We start from the raw sequence: 20,195 nt of genomic DNA on the forward strand, positions 1-20,195 counted from the left end.
AATGGCGGACCGCTGGTAAAGGGATTAGCAACAAGAGGATCTTGGATCGAATTCTGAGCTGAAGGAAGTGGTTCCTTTGCAGTACAGTCCCCAACCTTCTCCGCTCCTCTTCGTCAGCTGCTCGTGTATTCTGGAGCTTTTCATCAGATCTGTCATCTTCATCTGTCCGCGCTGCCGTCTTGTAGAAATCACAGGTATTCCTTGTTAAGAGAATTGTCTATCTGTTATCTGTTCCGATCAAATCAATAGGAAAGCTTGGAAATGGACAGGATACGTTCTGATGTGTAGTGCCCATGTGCACTTTTTTTCTTATAGATTATTGTTGTCACGATATTTTAAACTTTGGTTTACTTTTCAATCAGTAATTTTCTCTTCAGCTTTCTACATGTTATCTCAGATAATATTATCTCCCTTCTTCGCACTCTTTGAAGTTTTTATTCGAAGGATTTTGTAAGACCTCAGGTTTCTGATCTATACCATATTAGAACTGGTAAATTAATGACTATTAACCCTTCCCTCCAGTAAATATGCGAGATTGCCTTTCTGAAAACTTTCTGTAATCAAAGGCTTATCATATAAACAATAATGTACCAAATATCTCATGCAATTTTCTAGTACGTAAATTACTAAACCTTCTCCACGTATTTAACCTTCTCTCATTCTTTTTATCGGCTTATGTACGAGATGAAACATTTTTCATTCACCATTAGCGTCACAGGCATTACGTCATGAACCAGACTATAGAACCGCGTACTGTGTGAACCTAGCACGGTACCTTGACTGGCGGAAGGATGCGGCTGGCGGGTCTGGCGTGTGCTGTGTTCTGTGTGGTACTGTGTGTACATTTATATAGACAAGTGCAGCCATATTGTGCAGATGTACTGAGAGAATGAGACCAAATGAGCAGCCTCGCCAAGACTCGGTAGCTGGCGCAGAGTGGTGTCTCGTTAACCCTACCCTGCCTTGATCCCCCACATCCCTACAGTACATTCTCTCTCTCTCTCTCTCTCTCTCTCTCTCTCTCTCTCTCTCTCTCTCTCTCTCTCTCTCTCTCTCTCTCTCTCCACTACCTGGTCACAAACTAAACAGAAGACAGTAAACTTGGTAAATGTGTATGTATGCATTAATTATTCTGAGGAAATTATCCTTTACTTAGCCTGACTACAGTTCAGGCTACTCCATTATACACACGGCCAAGGTTTACATAGAAGCGAGTTCTCTACTCACAAATAATCCCGTTCCTTTAATAAAGTCTGGATTATCTTTGCTGAATAAATTATCGTTGTCTTGTAAATGGATAAAGTTATCTTCCTTTTCATCTCGCTAATACCAACAATATCAAATATAAATTCAAGATATTCTAGTAATATTATCAGATTTATTTTCATGGCTTTGCTAATCTTAGGTTGCCGATGGAATAGTTTGCATAGTGCTTAGAACTAATTTGACTCAGCAAAATTAATTTGATTTGAAAATCACGGTTCCGAGTAAAAAAAAAAAACGCATATTCAATTAACTACTAAAGATGTATGTTCTATTTACAAAGTAAACGCCGTGAATGAATGTACGCTGGCTGGCTATGATACACAATCCAGTTTTGGAAGAGAAAGTTCTCAAGAAGAAAACTTTCCTCGAGAATGGATGAGAGAAAACAAAGCCTGCTCTCGTTCAGGAGAAAAATGCCGCTCCAAAGTTGCTCACAAAGACAAAGGAAACAATGAGCTCTAAATTGAACGCAATGGTTAATGAAGCTGCACTCATACTAAGGAACAAAAAGGCTTACAAAGCTGGTGCAAATGTATATTCAAAACTACCTCACCTCACCTCACTCCTCTCACTATATTAAAAAAAAATTTTATTGCTTGTCTATTTGATTTCCAGAATGAAACACATTTTCATTATTTTTTCTTTGCTGAAATTTTCATACTTGAAAGTTTTAAGTTTCACCATCTGCTTTTTCTATCACTCTGTTCACTGACCATCCTGGTGATCTAGCCTTCATTTTTGTTATTTTGCATGACATAGAGCAATTAGTGCAGCACCCTTTCCGCTTTCCTGACCACCTTGAAGATGATGCCAGTATTCCTGACCTTTTCTTAGACTTCAACTCTTCAGCTTATTCTGTCAAATTGTTCTCCGTAGGGGTGCTCTAATCATTCCTATTTCCGAATCCTGCCCTATCGCTCCAGCACCAGTTAAAGGAGTCTGAACCCATTAAAGTGAAAGCTGTTAAAATCAGTTTAAAGGAGAACGGCTGAAAAGATACAAGGAATGAGAGGTATTCTTTATCATAAGAAACTGTAGCTTTTAAATTTAAATTCTTAAAGAAACATGTATTTGAGAGGATCTGATGGAGGTCTTTAAGTGGTATATAGGAATATAACAAGGATTCAAATCCTCTGAATGCAAGAAATAATGAGTCCAAGCTTGATAACGTTATATTAAAAAAAAAAAATAAATAAATAGAAAACAATTATTACTCAGAGTGGCATGTGAATGAAATAGGCTCAGTATCCAAGTTGTCAGTGCCGAGTCAATAGGGAGTTTTAAAATAAGATTATGAATGAGGATGACAGAAAGAAACAAGTTGGTATGTTTCATATAGGGTTTCCAGGTGTAAGCCTGTAGTTTTATTGCAGTTAGTCTTATTTTCTTCTGCTTTCAAGTGTTTCTGGTAGTATAAGTTTTATTTATTTATTTGTATAATATGTATATACAAGGGTTGCCATCCATCATTCTTGAAACGGTCTGTCTTGAGCCAGCAATGTCTAACCTGTAAATGACACGGGTTAACTAACTATGAATGAGAAATTAAAAGTGCGTAATGAACACTGAGGAGCTTGCTTTGGATGAGAACATAGGGTGGCGAGGGTCGACCATCCAGCCTTCCAGGAAATAAAACCTGCAGGGGCCGTAGGCCAAAACGAAAAAAAAAAGAAAAAAGAAAATAAAGGGCGTCATCTAAACTTTTGGGGGATTATAATTTTCTATCAGCATACTCCGCCGTCCGGAGCGTCCCCTTAATGAGACAGAGAGAGAGAGAGAGGAGAGGAGAGAGAGAGAGAGAGAGAGAGAGAGAGAGAGAGAGAGAGAGAGAGAGAGAGAGAGAGAGAGAGAGAGAGAGAGAGAGAGAGAATGTGTGTGTGTGTGTGTGTGTGTGTATGTGTGTTTACTAAACATTCAATATGGAGTGTATTCCCGTACCGCAGCAGTCCCCGCAAATGAGAACGTTTATATCAACATGGTTAAAGCATGATACTGCACAGACCACGACCGCTGTAACGACGGCATACGCGCTGCAGCCATGCGAACAGTACAGTGATTGGCTGCCTAACGAAATTCATTGTGGCCGAGATGAAGGTGGCTGGCCGTCCGTACCCTGTTTTGATCTTTTGGTAACGACTGCCATCGCCGGACGACCACGCTCAGGCTGGGGTCAGAGGCTGTGGTATTGGTAATGGATCTACTGCGTGGGACTCCAAATGGTTAATGGTCAATAAACATATGAGAAATATTTTCAATTCTGTACTTTATAGAAGAAACAAGGTTTACTTTGAGGAGACGGGAGGTGAAGGGATGTGTTTGCATCGGCCCTTTCTCTGGCACTGAATAACTCCTAGAACTTGGCAATATTGATCCATAGATTATTATAGTGTTTGATGACGTGGCATGACGTGGCGAGAGAGGGAGAGGAGAGAGAGAGAGAGAGAGAGAGAGAGAGAGAGAGAGAGAGAGAGAGAGATGAGAGAGAGAGAGAGAGAGAGAGAGAGAGAGAGAGAGAGAGAGAGAGAGAGAATTCTGCTCTAGCCGACATCTGGAAGCTATCATCATAAACAAGTAATTCTTCACAGAAATGTTGTTTTCCTTCTTGAGAGAATAATTGTTTTTACTAAAGGAAAGTGAGCAATCCACGAACACTGAAAGGATGAAATTATAATAAATGACCTGCATGTGAAGAGGTACGTCAAGCCTCCTTAGCTCAGGGGCAGAGCACTGGTCTTGTAAACCAGGGGTCGTGAGTTCGATTCTCACAGGGGGGCAGGAGAGGAAAATTTTCTGGAAGGGGAATGTGATTTTTATTTTGTTTTTCATTCTTGAGACCTCCAGTTTTATATGTTTTTATTTCTTATATTAATTGCTTACTAAGAAATAACAATATTTATAAGAATCTTGTTAATTAAGAAATGCACAGATGATCTGACATGATAATACTGTGGCAAAGAAGAAAGAAATATAGTATTAGCATAAACTATCAGATCACCAGTGGAGTGTTCGCGAAAAACATCATTTTCAGCAGAAGGAGAAAAGGATGCTGGTTGTATCTTTACTCGACCAACTCTTCCTACTTTCTACATTATTAGTTTCATATTACCACGATTCCTCCCGGTACAACCCCGGCCAGAAACGATGTCTCGGATTTCAGAAATTTTCAGTCACGATAGACTATAATATTACCCTTTCCCATTTGATTTCAGATTACTTTTGACTGCCACACAAATTGTTTCCAAACCTGTGACATCAATTCTAACCGGAACATTCTACGTAATAAAAAGTGATAAGGTGGTGTCAGATACTCGTGAAGTCGAAGAAGGGGCAATAAGGGAACTAACACGTTGGTAGCAGCACCCCGTGAAAGTCGATGTCGATTTTTTCCTAATTGCGCAGAGGGAAGAAGAGACAAGTGGCAGCACAAGATGACAGAATTGTGTCGCCTGCCAACTCTCAACCAATATAAGGACTGAGAGAGAAAGAGGATGGTGAAAATAAGAAAGATTATTATTTTTTTTTATGAGGAAACACACACACACACACACACACACACACACACACACACACACACACACACACACACACACACACACACACACACACACACATTCAGCCATGCAGAAAATACAATATAACAAGCATTTGCACAAATAAACGAAGGCACTTTATGTATCCAATGGTAAGAGAATGTTGTTGAAATACACACATACATACACACACACACACACACACACACACACACACACACACACACACACACACACACACACACACACACACTCGGAATAAGGTAGTATCGTTTGTGGAGTTTTATCTGGCGTGTGTATTTGCTTGTCAGTGCCCCGGGCCGGCCTCGCTGCCTTCACCGCCGTCCACTGCGAGCTAAAACATTAAGCTCATTCGCATGGCTGACTTAAACCTCCTGCCCGGCGAGGGAGAGGGGCGGAAATAGGGAAAGGACTTAATTGTTCTTTTATTTTTCCTGCCTTCCTCCCTTCCTTCCTTCCGTTTCCTTTATTTTTTCAGTTCCTCTTTTACTTCCGATTCCGCTTTTTTTTTTTTTTTACTGGAAGAGGATCAAGTTGCATTGTTCCTTCCTTCCTTCTTTCCTTCTTTCTTTTTTTTAATTCACCTTTGACTTCCGATCCTGCGTTCTTTTTTCAAGGCGATCTTATTTTTAATGACTTCTTTCCTTCCTTCTTGCATTTCTAGGTACCCCCTTTGCTGTATTTTCTTTTATACCTGACTTTTTTTTATTTATAATTAGCAATGTTTATTGTTATTTTTCTTTTTTTTTCTTTTTTGGTGGGGCGGTGGAGGGAAATGTCTTTTATGACCATTTACCGTTGTCTTTTTCTTCTTGTATTCTTACCCCTCAATTTCTCTTTTTCTTATCTTTTGTTGTGTTAAAATTTACACTTTTCTCCTTTGCTTTGTGTGGAGTTTTCAAATCATTACGTTTCAGGTTTTCTTTTTCGTTTTGCATCTAGTTCTTTTTCTTGTTTCTTTTCTTTTTCTTTTTTCTTTTTTTTGTCTTTGTGCTTCTCTGGCTTCTCGACTCTTCCTTCTTTCCTGTTATTGTACGTCTCTCTCTCTCTCTCTCTCTCTCTCTCTCTCTCTCTCTCTCTCTCTCTCTCTCTCTCTCTCTCTCTCTCTCTCTCTCTCTCTCTTCCTTTTTTCTCCCTTCCCTCCTTTCCTCCAGGCGTTTCTTATTCAGCAGTAATCTTTTCTCCCTCAGTTTTAGCCACACTTGCCACACAATCACATTTACCTAAGAATCCACTACCACGCCTCTTCCTGCCACACACACACACACACACACACACACACACACACACACACACACACACACACACACCCTGCTGGTACTCTCTATAGCACCACCATATGATAATGAACCATGCCTCAACTTACTATACATGACACTCCCGAGTACCATACATACATATATCGTCATATAGAACTTCGTATATACGCCACACCCTCCACACCCAGATTCATTATTTACTGTCGTACTACACGGCACAAGTAATCAGGACTGGACTAGAAGTGACAGATTCAGGCTTAATGGATAGTAAGCAATTGGATCTTAGGTAAAGTGATAGATGACTGGTATAGACTCAGTAATCAGGCCGTCAGTGCTGAGTCACTAATGAACTTAAGAAGATAGAGATGATAGTTAGATATTAATATGTACGTAGGTTTCATAACGGGAGTGCCATGTGTGAGCTTGCTTGTTTCTTTCATCTTCCTTTATTATTATTATTGTTTTTTTTTTTTTACAAGGGTAGTGGCGTACGGCTACAAAAATATATATAAAAAAAAAGGTTCACTAAGGTTCATGTTTAGTCCAGAACCTTATCACCCTATCACAGTACACCTTGCCACATCATATCCCTCTTCTTACGTCACTGTAATCTATTAATCTATTCTCGTTCCTTAACCTCATTACAAGCAACAGTTCTGTATATGTACACATAAGAATGTGGCAATACTATAATACATATTTAGATATATCCATGGAAAAGCACCAAATTCGAGTAGTCATCAACTTTTATCTCTTACTGGCTTGAATACTTCCCTTCTTTTTCATTGTTCTGTCCCCCATTCCCTTCCCCTCTCATCCCATCCTTCCTCTTCCTCCCTCCCCTCTCTTAAAAAAAAACTCATACGCAGCTTCACCTATTCTCTCTCTCTCTCTCTCTCTCTCTCTCTCTCTCTCTCTCTCTCTCTCTCTCTCTCTCTCTCTCTCTCTCTCTCTCTCTCTCTCTCTCTCTCTCTCTCTGTACAGCTAACAGTAGGGATGAATAGTAAATATGTGTTGCACGGACACAAAACTAAACATGCGTACATTCCGTGCAGTTTATTATGCTTGTATTTGGAATCGTTTCCCGCATGCTGTCCACGTTGGCGAAATTCTAACTTTTCACATATTTAAACTGTGAGAGAAAGCCACATGGTGATTTTTTTTTATGTATTATGTTTCAAAGGTAAAATTTCCCCCAACGCCTCCACCACCACCACCGTACAAGACTCAGCGAAACCTTCCCCCCTTGAGAAAAAGCTTAAAAAGTTACGGGGATTAATGGATAGACTGCGCATCACGTTCGCCTCCCCCGGCACAACCAACCCACAATTTGGTGTAAATTCAGCGCCACACACACAAAAAAAAATATGTAAAAAAAGAATGGTTAAATTATTGGACGTGTGCAAGATGTCGAATAAAAGTTGGGAGCGTAATTGATGCCATACTTTAGATTAAAAAAATGAAATACGTCCGCGATAATTCTTTGCTGCTGTGTGGTGGTGGTGGTGGTGGTGGTGGTGAGGAAAACAAGAACACAAGTATTTTATCCCAGCAAGAAGCATGTGTGATACCCCCAAAAATCATTACAATTTGGAAATATATTTAGTGCGGTAACAAACGTAAAATATTTTGACGTTATGAAGGGTGAAAAATTACAACAGAGGAGTATAACTTTTATTTGTTACATTTTTTACGTGTGTGTGTGTGTGTGTGTGTGTGTGTGTGTGTGTGTGTTTGTACGTTTGATTCAGAGGCACAAAAAAGAGAATACTGGAGCGAAGATTGATGAGCTCCACTGAAGCTGACTGCTCGCTTAAGACCAGACACTGTTTTGTTACGTGCTACCAAGAGCTAAGAGAACAATACCTGTGAACGATCGGGTGTGAAAAATTATAAATACCTTCTTTCTTGAGCGTTATCTTTTGTAATCATGGTCATTATCATATCATCATCATTGTTCTTGTTCTCCTCCTTCTTCACCCCCTCCTCCTTCTCTTCCTTCTCCTCTTCCTCTTCCTTCTCCTCTTCCTCTTCCTCTTCCTCTTCCTCCTTTTCCTCCTCCTCCTCCTCCTCCTCCTCCTCCTCCTCATTATCATTATCATCATTATCATAATAACCATTATCGTCGTCATCATCATCATCTTCATTATTATCATTATTATCGTCGTCATCATCATCATTATCATCATCATTATCATTGTTATCATCATCACATAATCATCATCATCATCGTCACCACCATCGTCATCATCATCATTATCATCATCATCATCATCATCATCTTCATCATCATCATCATCATCATTACTGACTGCCATACAAGTAATATTATAGACATTGCTTTACCTGAAAAAAGATACATTGAAAAAAAAAAAAGTTAGGTCAGAGAGCTGATCTAAGGAAAATATCGACTACTTCACCCTAGAAAAGCGAGTGTTGCTGAGGTCTTTCTTCCACAAAACGGAACTGTCACTTTGGTGTACAAATACTGTCAAGAGATTTTACTTCCGCGAAAATGTTTTATGACTGCCAAGGACTCGGTGCTTTGTGATTTAGAGGCAACCAGTGAGTCAGCATTGCGTGTTTGGTTCACTCTTTTATTTCCTGGCAACATGCATTCCTGGAAGATAAACATCAGTCATCACTACGTAGTATATTAGATGTAATGTTTTAACTGATTGTTTTCGACATTCAGGTACAATTACTGGAACTATTCTTTCCTCATAAAATGCTTTCCCGGAAGACGATGATTTGTTGTCACTTCAAATATCATAAAGTAAGTTTGATAAGATATTCCAAGACATTACCAGATGGAGTGGATTCCTTGGACTGAGTTGGGTCAGGATGGTCGTAGTAACAGTGCAGCTTATGATAACAGTACAGGTACAAAAATATGACGTAGTGTGTATTTCATAATTATTTGACCTCAATAACTGTGACTTGTCTTCTGTTTCATTCCGTAAGATTAACTGTAAACTGTTCTAAGTGGAATGTGCAAGTCTGACATTCCTGCATAAATTATTAGTGACCGCAAATACTTCAGTGAAGAAAGAACACTATGGCAGTTTATCTTTAGGCGAGTAAAGGTGAACAGCGTGTACCTGCGTGAGCTTTCCGCGTATTACGTTTTCCCAAATTTTACTGCTGCTTCTAAGTTTTACTATTTTGTCTTAATTCATAAGGTCACTATCATCACTAATGAAGGAAGCACACATTCAGTCCAGGTTATAGTGATGTTATTGACTGTCAGTTTCGATGTCCAAGAACATTATCCTCACAATTCTATAGTTTTGTTTTTAATCCATTAGGTCTTCATTGCCAGTGGCGGGAAACGCGCACTCTTCAAGTAAAGTAAAGCATAAACAATATCAATTAATGTTAAATACAAGTTCAATGGTTTTGAAAAATTTTGTCGAGATCATTACGTCACTATTTACAATGACTCGAAACGAAGACCACTTAAATACGAGTATGAACGATATTAAGGACTGCACTATACAGGGAATGCAACATTCACACAGGAAATAGACACACGCCAAGACCTTGCCGCACAAAATATCTCTTCCTCGGTGGCTGAAATTACTCGAACGCACAGGTGGTTGCAACACCTCAAAGTCCAGTCTCGCCATTGCAAGCCTGGCAGCATCTCTCCTTCCACAACCCTCCGCCACTATGAATACCACAGCGAGGCCCTCCAAGCACTTAACCACCGAATAGCTTATTTTTTAGTCATTTAGCTCTTCAGTGCTGGGCAATTCAGTAAACTCAGGACCACAGCGGCAAAAAGCTGAGCATGCAGAGAGCCAAACACTCCCGCCAGCACAGGTTTACAGTCACCATGTTGCTGCAGCGCCGTGACTTAAGCCATTACGCTTCTTCACCGTGGCCTTAGATGATGCTCCGCGACAGCTCTGAAAAGCCGCTCTCCTCCTCCCCCCCCATTCACACGAGCAGCCTTTCACTAGCGCAGGGGAAGAAAGCCCGGCATGCAAGAACACAGCTTTGATGGTATTTTTGTTGTGCAATAATCTTTTTTTTTTTTTGTGGGGTGGAGAATCTGAAGGCCGCTTTCGTAAATGACCAATAATAGACGTTTGCTCTTTTTACTACTACTACTTTACTACTATTACTACTACTATTACTACTACTTCTGTTTCTACTACTACTACTACTACTACTACTACTACTACTACTACTACTACTACTACTACTACTACTACTACTACTACTACTACTGCTGCTACTACTGCTACTACGGCTACTACTACTTCCACTACTTCCACTACAACTACTAGAACTATAACTCAGTTTTTAATGGTGCATACTAAGGTACTTTTAAATTATTTATACTATGAACCGTTTCAATAATCTGTTGCTACAATATAATACTTTCAAATTATCTACAAATATTCATAATGCGATACTTTGAAATGGTGTGCCTTTAATTGATAGCCGTAACTACTCTCCTATACCTATAGTAAATGGCAAAGATGCATAATGGAAGGTAACAAAGCCGCCTCAACATCACGGAATCACCGTCATGTTGTCACAACAAGCGCCACAAAGCAACAAGTGCCAGCACACTGCCATACACGGCATCGTGGTGTTCTACGTGCTGTATCCGGAATCAAGTCCATCAGTGTTATGGGGAGATGAAGCAGTGCACCACATCGACGCGTGGGTTTTTGCTGGCCGGTGAGGAGTAGTGTAGTGGTGTGTGCGTCTCTCAAATCCACTCAGCGGGGCCATGTCTGATGGATGTCATGGAGGTGGCAGGCTTCAGTGGAGTACAGATCAAAGTTCTATCACAAATCAATTTATTCATTTTGTTTTGAGTTCACACAATAAAATTACCGAGATGTACTGTATTGTTTTCATAATGCCAGACCAAATCAAGACTTTTCACTCAATGGTCTATTGACTGTCAGCTCAGCGGGCCTGCCGCCTCACCATGATCACCGCGCAACATTACACTTTCCATGTGTATCCCCTCGTATATATTGAAAAAGAAATGAAAAACAATTGTTACAAAATAAAACTGATGACTTTGTAGTGACTGAACAGGACCCCGCTCCATGAATGTGCTGCGGTAACCAGCGAGTTATCACAAGACATACTTTTCATAAATGTTTCGATCCAGAAAAGTGTGACGTGCACAGTCCCGCCGTCAAAAGGCGGCGGAGGCTGACCATGAAGAAGGCACTAGAGGGGAGCACTCCAGACATGGATAACCCGATGGGTGAAAGGATGACGGTTCCTCTTGATCTGTCGCGTAGATACTCTTAAACGTCGTCCGGATAAATATTGTGCCCCAAATCCCGTTTATCAGCGTTTGTTAACGTTTGCCTTGCCTCCAGGTGAACGGTCTGTCCTATTTCATCCATTTTCATTCATTCAATTAAATTTCGTGCAAGTTTCTTCTTTGACTATGCAACGTATTTACTCCTGATCTGATTTCTGATTTATTTCCTGTGCGGCTTATGCCGGAGGGAGTGGAGGGTTGGGAGATACCTTCCTACTTTGCTGTCCTTTTCTTATATTATTACTCTCCTCCTCCTCCTCCTCCTGCTCCTCCTCCTCCTCCTCCTCCTCCACCGACGCTTCCTCTACCTTCTGATCCTCCTCCTCCTCATTATTATTATTACTGTTAATATCATTATTATTATTATTATTATTATTATTATTTATATTATTATTATTAGTTACTATTTTTATTGTTATTATTACCATTATTATTATCATTATATTACTACTACTACTACTACTACTACTACTGTCCCTAAATAATAATAATGATAAATATAATAATGATAATAATAATAACAATAATAATTATAATAATAATAATAATAATAATAATAATAAATCACGCATCAGCAGGGTCTAAATATACGTAATGGATTAGCTTCCCCTGCAGTGCACACAACCCTTCCCTGTGCAAACACCGGCACAGTCAAGGGGAGGGTAGCCGGCCGTCCCGAGAGAAATGTGGACTCAAAGCACAAAGAGACGAGATAAGATGATGGACAAACAGACTGCAAGACGCACCGGACCCGCCTCTTCCTTCCTGCGGGAGACTCCTAATTCTATTTGGCCTCACGCTGGCCCGCGCTCAAACGGCGGAACACAAGACGTCCGTAATAGAAGTGAGGACACACACACACACACACTCACACACACACACACACACAATCCTAAAAATTACTGGCAATTAATCTAAAAAAATATGTAGTGCTTTTTCAGCGCTATTCCCTGAAATAATGACGACGGGTTAATTTCTTTATAAACGAAAGGACGAAGGTGTACTTTTCCTCCCTCAGAACCTTATAAATGGTCACCACGATTATGGTCTGATGCTTTCTAACAATTAATAGACAAACTTTGAAGCGTTCATTTCATGTCAGCAATAATGTATCACTAACGCAAGTAACACAGTAATCGTGCTTCACTTTTAATATTAAATTAGGCAATCAGCCGCTTTGGTAACGGCAACGCAAATACTGTGTTCATATTCCGTTCTTGGTGAGTGTTCAGATTATATAGATTATTAAGGATTCGACCACCTTTGGCACCTCGATTAAATATTATGGGTAGACTTGTTTGACAGCGATCGTTCTGAATCTCGACTTTCAGACTTTCGCTTCTGAATAGCCATAGCATAAGGCAGTAGTGTAACATCACCGTTGTCACATTCAATGTCAGTTTTATCTTGGTTGTTCTCCTTCAAGTTTTTCAGATATTGGCAAGAGTTTCGTGGCGTCACGCGCCTTCCCAACTATTGACGGACGAGAAACTATAGTGCAGAAGTTGTGAGTTGGCAAAATATTGGTTGAAAACAAAGAGTTTAGGGACAAAACGCCCACAGGACAGTCACTGGTTACCATTTTAGGCAGTGTACTGAAAAGAAACCAAATGTATAATTTTTCCTAACAATTAAGTGAATGTTTTTCTTTCCTATTTACATTATTTCGTTTCTGTGACCTTAACCTTCTCGCTCTCCTTGCCGATACTGCTGTAAATAATGCGAAGGAGCAATGTGTTTACTCGTATCCCTCAATAAAGACGTGTTTTGGTAAGACAAGCGAATTGAATGTAGTGGCGACATGAAACACATAATGAAGCATGGCTGTTTTATTCACTAGCATTTCGTTTGTTGTCTTCATATTCTTTGAGAAATGCAACAGTCGAAACGTCGCAGGATAAAGGATCTCTGCTTCATGCCGTGTTTCTCCATTACTACATCCACATTAATTACAGTTTGTCTTATTCCAGTGAGTGGTAGGAAACTTCCATGCGTACCACATAGCGCGGTCATACAAACAATGAGAATAGTGAGAAGAGTAATCCGTGACAGGTTACTGATCTTGCTCACTTTCGTCCCCCTGCTGGCTCCAACAATCATCAGTCCTGACTATTTTATGATTTACATGATTCTGTAAAGATGGTGACGAAAGCTCGCTCACATAAAATGTTTCAGATGAAATGAATGAATGAATGAATGAACTAATAAACATGAATCAACACAGAGATACGAAAATAATATTTATATAATTCAAAAAGCAAACAGATAGTAGGTCTTATATTTTATCAAAACACATAATAAAATATACACTAAAGCAGAGCTTCAGCGTTTGCAACAACTCTGCCATTGTAACGGTGATGAGAAAAAAAAGCAACAAGTTCGTTACCTTTAATTTTCTAGTGCCACTTCCACAACAGTAATGTGTGAGGAGTAGGTTAAGTTGCATGTCACCTTGGTGCTCAACTCATCACTATGACCTTTAAGCTCTAAGTGAATTAGAACCAATCTCTCGTTGCACCATTTAACATCTAGATTACCATAGTGAACCTGATTCAGACTTTTCCTGTCACCTGTGTATTAACCAGAACCAGTCCGCCAGGAAGGGCTGCAAACCAACCCTTTATAATGTACCTCGTAGGAGTCCCTCGCTGATTTGCTACATACTCGTATGAGCTCTGACCGCTTCTTTATCATCAGTCGTGTTCGTCTCGTTTCAACACAAAGGAACATGAAAGAAGATCAGACGGAAGTTACCTGGTGCTAACAAAGCTGTTTGTGTTTAGCTACATTATCTCATCTAATGTTAGAAATATAGTGAAGATGAGGGCTATGATACAACACATTTTATTCTTCTAACTAATATGTCATAAACTTTAGCAATATAATCTTGTAGTTAATGAAATTAAACTTGGCGAGTATATATATATATATATATATATATATATATATATATATATATATATATATATATATATATATATATATATATATATATATATATATATATATATATATATATATATATATATATATATATATATATATATATATATATATATATATATATATATATATATATATATATGTGAGATTTTCCTTTACATTCCTGTCTTGGGTCAAATCTTTATCTGGAATTTACAAGGAGACTGGTCAGGGATCGACTTTTGATAAGATTATTTGTGTGGGTCGCGGCGCTCACTGCCATTGTTTCGTTCATATCTCAGAACGAAACATGAATTTTACAGGTATTCTTTGCTTGTTAACGCTTGGACATTGCTTCTCTCTCTCTCTCTCTCTTCTCTCTCTCTCTCTCTCTCTCTCTCTCTCTCTCTCTCTCTCTCTCTCTCTCTCTCTCTCTCTCTCTCTCTCTCTCTCTCTCTCTTGTGTCAAAGGTTTTCATGTGTTTTTTTTTAATGTATTATATAACAGCATTCCATGGATCACACACACACACACACACACACACACACACACACACACACACACACATTTTTCGTTGGTGGTTTTCTGTGACTGGAGGGTTAGCGAACCAGTGCAATGCAGAAGAATCTCTGCCAACCTGCCAACTCGATGCCTCTTTTGAGATGGTGTTAGTATTGACTAGTCCTCTTTTACTCGGCTTGCATAATGATACGATGTATTGATAATTCGAGAAAAGAGTTGTTGAGGTACGCATTGATATCAGCATATGTTGAAAACCACGCACTGTGTGATCTTGGCGTCTGAAGAAATGTGAAGTCCTTCCAGTACCCTCTCTTGGCCTCGGGGCCCAGACGTGTGTCGCGCTCAGCGTGGGGTGACTTGGACGCCGACAAAAATTCTATTGTCAGGTTAGGGAGAAATACCAGTCCATTGCAGTTTCCATGGACACATTGAATTTCCGTTAAGTTACGTTGAGGATGTAAATAATATTAGCTGTATCATACATGAAACTTTTACATTAACACTTTGACTGTTGTGTCGTTTCCCCAAGCTTAGTTAAACTATTTAATGTAACCTTAGAATAAAGTTTTGAGATATCACTGACACAAAAGGAGTAACTGGATGTTTCAAAACTTTTATTGCCTCAAGTTTTATTTTAAATTTTGCTCAGTAGGTTCGTCCAACATTGCTCTTATGAAGTAACATGAGTCATACTGTCACCATCACCGTAAAGGTTAAAGACCTCGTGTTATTTTGTCATATTTTATGTTATCATGCCGTCGTTGGTGCTCAAGGTACTCCTACGTTACGAATCAGTCTCGCGGGTGTTCCCTTTCACCCTCACGCCACCATAAGCGTCATGGGGAGTTTTGTGAGGCACGGCACGATGCCGCCTCGCGAACACCCGCCTTTAGTCACATTCTTATCCACGCTCACAAGTTCTACCCGACGGTAATCGATTTCAGTTTATGCGGCAATCTTTCATGCGGCGCTGCATCGAAGGCTCCTTGGGAAAATCTAGATAAACTGTGACCCTTCGTGGTCCCTCACTCCTTTTTGTAAAGATGTGGACTTTATATTTACGCTCATTTCTTTCTGTGAACTCCGTGTTAATTGTCATTTACACATATTTGTTGTAAATTAAATAAATACATTTTCACCATATAGATAAAGAGGGGCGGACATGATTGTGTGGTGATTACATGTTGGCTTCTTTAATATCTTTTCTTAATCTTTCTTTTTCTTGCTTCAATATATATATTTTTTCTAAGCAGATCCACGTTCAGTATAAAGAAAGATTACTTGCTGATTAATCGCTAACGCATTTCTTGCTTCTTCCTCAGCCGTGTTGCTTTTTAATTTAAGATTTTTTTTTCTATTCGATTTCACTGGCTTCCTATGCGTTATATCATACGGAGATGGCGGCGAACACAACAAATGACGTCCGCATACTGACACCCAACACCTCTAGGGTCCACTGAATTCGCGACTGCATTTATGTAAAACGGAGAGGACGAATTATGTGTGTCCTCGTTGATTATTTTAATGAGCCCTAAGCAGATTAGTAAGGACGACCCGAAGCCAGCGCGGTGTCTGGTGTCAGGCGGCGGGAAGGGTCGGTGGGTTTTCACGGATGAGATAAAGCAGAGGTGACAGGCGGAGGATGTAGCGCCGGGCGGGAGTCACGGGGGTCGAGGGACGGGAACCATTTTTTCGCTGGGGACAAAGTAGAAAAAAAAGTTCGGGTCACAGGAGCGTGCAGGAGAAGTATGAACAAGTGATGAGTTTCCGTTATCGAATCACTAAAGGGGAAAAAAGGGTGGAAAAGTGTTTGGTGTTTGCGGGAAAGTTTGATGGTTAAACATTATCACTGTTGTCACTCAGCGGGGAAAAACAGTAAAAGAATTCTTGCATAGCGCCTCAGCCTTAAAAATTATCATGTGGTTTGATTTTTCGATTTGATGGATTAAAAGAAAGGAACGATGGATCTTACTGCGGACAGAGAAAGAAGACGACGCAGGCCAATAGAGAGATTAAAATAATGCGTAAGAGACCACTAAGGGGAGAGGTCTGAGTGACGATAATGAAGACACAGCTTTGTGGAGAAGTTCATTGAAGATCAGTGACCCTATGTAGACAAGGGGAAAGGTGTAGAGGAAGAAGAAGAAGAAGAGGAAGAAAATGATGATGATGATGATGATGATGATGATGATGATGATGGTAATAAAAAACAAGAAAGAAAAGAAAAAGGAAGAGGAGGAGGAGATGACGACGTGTGACTTTGTTCATTTACTGAGTCTTACACGTATTGCCTAGTCCTCATCGCGGTTTGCTGCAAGATGGATCTCCCCCAAGACCATGTAGTATTTAGATTGCAGCTCGCATGTCTCCGTGAATTACTGAACTGTGACATGACTCGCCCTCATAAAATCAGAAATTAAGATGTCACTTTGGCACCACTCGGGGATTTGAATAAAGATCCTCACACAAAGAATTTCATTGTATCACATTTCAGATCCTAGAAAATTACATTAAACCTGTTTCTTGTGCGATGTTGTATATGATGTTAAGAAAACAGCTGAGACGTCGAGCCCCTTTTTTTCCTTTAAGGAAATATTCTCACACAAAAGATTTCCTTTTATTATTTAGACAATTAAGACTGGAAAATTACATTCGAGACTGTTCTTTATTCCTGCATGATGAAATGAGGGAAAGAAAAGAACACAATGCAAAACATCATACTGGAGGCAGACTCCTGACAGCACCGCAATGAAAGAATTATTAACATAACAGCATTGCGAGGTTAATGAACTTTTATTGCGTGGAACAGCATTTTGTAAAATATTTGATATATTAAATAACATTGATTAAAAGTTGATTTTCTGTGACAATATGAACTGACCCTTCCGTATTAGGATGGACAGGCAGTTAGTTTTGGCTTAGTTAGGCTCATGAGAGTGAGTAACACATAGGTAAAGGACGTTATTACATGAATAAACATTCATGTAACTTACAAATAGAGTATTAATATATGTAATGACATTATTCAGTAGTTTAACGTTGGGATTTCTAATTCGAGACTTGTAACATTTTGTTCTTTGTAATGTTCATGTTTTGTTTATATTCTGAATACTCTACAGAGGATTTGAATGTGGTGAAACAAAATATTTTCATTGTGTTTGGAAAACGTGGCGTGAGTAATCTTGATGTATTTATTTTGTCTATATTATTTATTTTCTTTATTTTCTTCTTTTATGCATGAACTGTTGGCAGCCCGAAAGCAAAGCAATGGAGAAATGTCTGAATCTATGCACACTTATTTGACTAATATATGTTTACTAATTTGTGTATATTACTTTATAACATAAACTGACTATTTAAGAGTGTTTGCGAAGTAAGAGATTAAGTAGAAGTCTTTAATACAGCACAATGATATATTTTAATATTCTTTTTTTTTTTTTTTTTTTTAGAGTGGACGTAAACACAGGAAGACCGTGTCAGAAATTAATTAGTGAATTATATGAATGAGCCAGCGGTGAAATTCTTTAACTTTTAAATTAGCAACGAGATATTATTCAACTACATTGATATGATGGACAACACAAAATGAAAATGAGAAGCAAATAGTTATACAGTGAAGCAACTCAAAGGATAAGGAATGGTACACGAGAATGCAATAATGACTTGGAGCAGACGGACAGCCAGCAGTGATGAGTGGAGTGTTGCGCAGTGTGGCAGTGTGATCATGGGCGGATATGATGATAATATTGATGATGCGGCAATGAGATATTTTCAAAAGAGCAGCGGGATAGTGATCTATAGAACAGTGAAAGAAACAACTGCGAAGAAGTAATAAGTTATGGACGTGCTGAGGAAACAAGGGAGTCTCACAAACCTGCTTCGGAGTTCAGCCAGTTTCAGGAAGCCAACGAAAAAAAAACTGTGCCCTAGTATTTGTTTATGAATGAGCTCTGTCTATGTAAAACAAGAATACACTTGCGAAATAAACGTCATGAATGTCTTTGAATGATGCGTCATAACTACGAACATGCTATTTACCGTATTGAAATGTACTCAGCCTAAAATACGCAAAATAAGAAATAAAAATATCTCGTTAAGTCTTCATGTGTAATGATTGTATAGAAAGAAGGGATTGGGTTATTTATAAACGACAGTGGTATTGAATTATTGTACACTAAATTACGTCAGAAAAAAAAAAAAAACACAAGGCAAACCTGAACAGGTGTCACCTAACAAGTCCACCCCATCTAGTTTCCTTACTTATATCAGAAATAACGGGAAGTTGAAAAGTTAATCACTCTTTACGAAGTTCATTGGAATTATTTGGTTCCTGAAAGAGCTTATCCAGCAGATGTCGTTTAGAAATACAGACTAGAGCTATCATCCCATCAGTGGACAGGATATAAACTTGGGGGAAGGACTACCAATGAATAACTGAAAAGAATAAGTGTTAGAACAAAGCCTTGACAGTTTTAAGAGAAGCGATCATCCTTCACGCCAGAACAGACCGGCCCGGAGAGAAACTAGAGATGAACGTACACAAAGAGAACAGAATCCGAATGAGGGGAGTTTGGAAACTAAAAGATTTATGAGGAACTTTATCGGAAGCCTTGGAAATGTTTATGACGATAGCAAAGATTTTAGTAAATATGAGTGCATGATGCTGCTTTTTCACAATATGCACATTGTGAACAAAGGGGATACTAGCTTATCAAACGCACAGGTAGAGTTGCATATTATGAAGGGGCTTTGCAAATACAACCATAGGGGCTTTACTTTTTATCAAGCTGTGTACATTAATACTCCATTAGTGCAAAGGCTCCCCAGGCATCGAGATGCAACATTTGCTGTAGTATGTTACATCCTTCCTGACACATCCATGGAATTACGTTGCCTTGACATTTTGCGAGTAATGCATCATATTTCATGGAAACGTTCAATCTCAAAATATGAAAAAAAGATACAACGTCGTGTAACAGAAGTATAAATTTTTGCTAGATTCTTTGTAAAGAGACTATACGTAATTGTGATTTATTTTTTTTCCTTACTTTGTACACCCTTCAGATTATTATATATAAGCAGTAGCCACACAACACTTACTATACACACTTACGTTGATTAATTGATAACACTTTAATAACGATATAAATGCTATTTGAAATAATTATAATAACGATATAAATGCTATTTGAAATAATTATAAGTTTAAGTTTTCATTTCCATTTTTGTTCATCCTTGAAATCATTCCACTCAAGAAGCGGCCACACGACACTTGCTATATACACCTCCTTTGGTTTACTGACAACACTTTAATCCGTGAGTTTCCGGTGACTAACGATGTGGTGCAGTCCCTATTTCACGCCTGGCTGTCAC

The 20,195-nt window shown here is 39.1% G+C and overlaps 1 long non-coding RNA gene and 1 other non-coding gene across 2 annotated transcripts in view; both read left to right on the plus strand.

Moving 5' to 3' along the window:
• Nucleotides 1-19,905, plus strand: part of LOC135107532 (uncharacterized) — a 104,877-nt gene extending 84,972 nt beyond the window's left edge. Inside the window, exon 3 of the long non-coding RNA XR_010271803.1 lies at nt 18,272-19,905. This is a non-coding gene — a long non-coding RNA (uncharacterized LOC135107532). The remainder of the gene's footprint in view (nt 1-18,271) is intronic.
• Trnat-ugu (transfer RNA threonine (anticodon UGU)) lies at nt 3,969-4,041 on the plus strand. Its single transcript has one exon. It is a non-coding gene; the product is annotated as a tRNA-Thr (tRNA).
• Nucleotides 19,906-20,195: the final 290 nt, after the last annotated feature.

Source organism: Scylla paramamosain, chromosome 15, assembly GCF_035594125.1.
Source record: "Scylla paramamosain isolate STU-SP2022 chromosome 15, ASM3559412v1, whole genome shotgun sequence".
Taxonomy (NCBI): domain Eukaryota; kingdom Metazoa; phylum Arthropoda; class Malacostraca; order Decapoda; family Portunidae; genus Scylla; species Scylla paramamosain.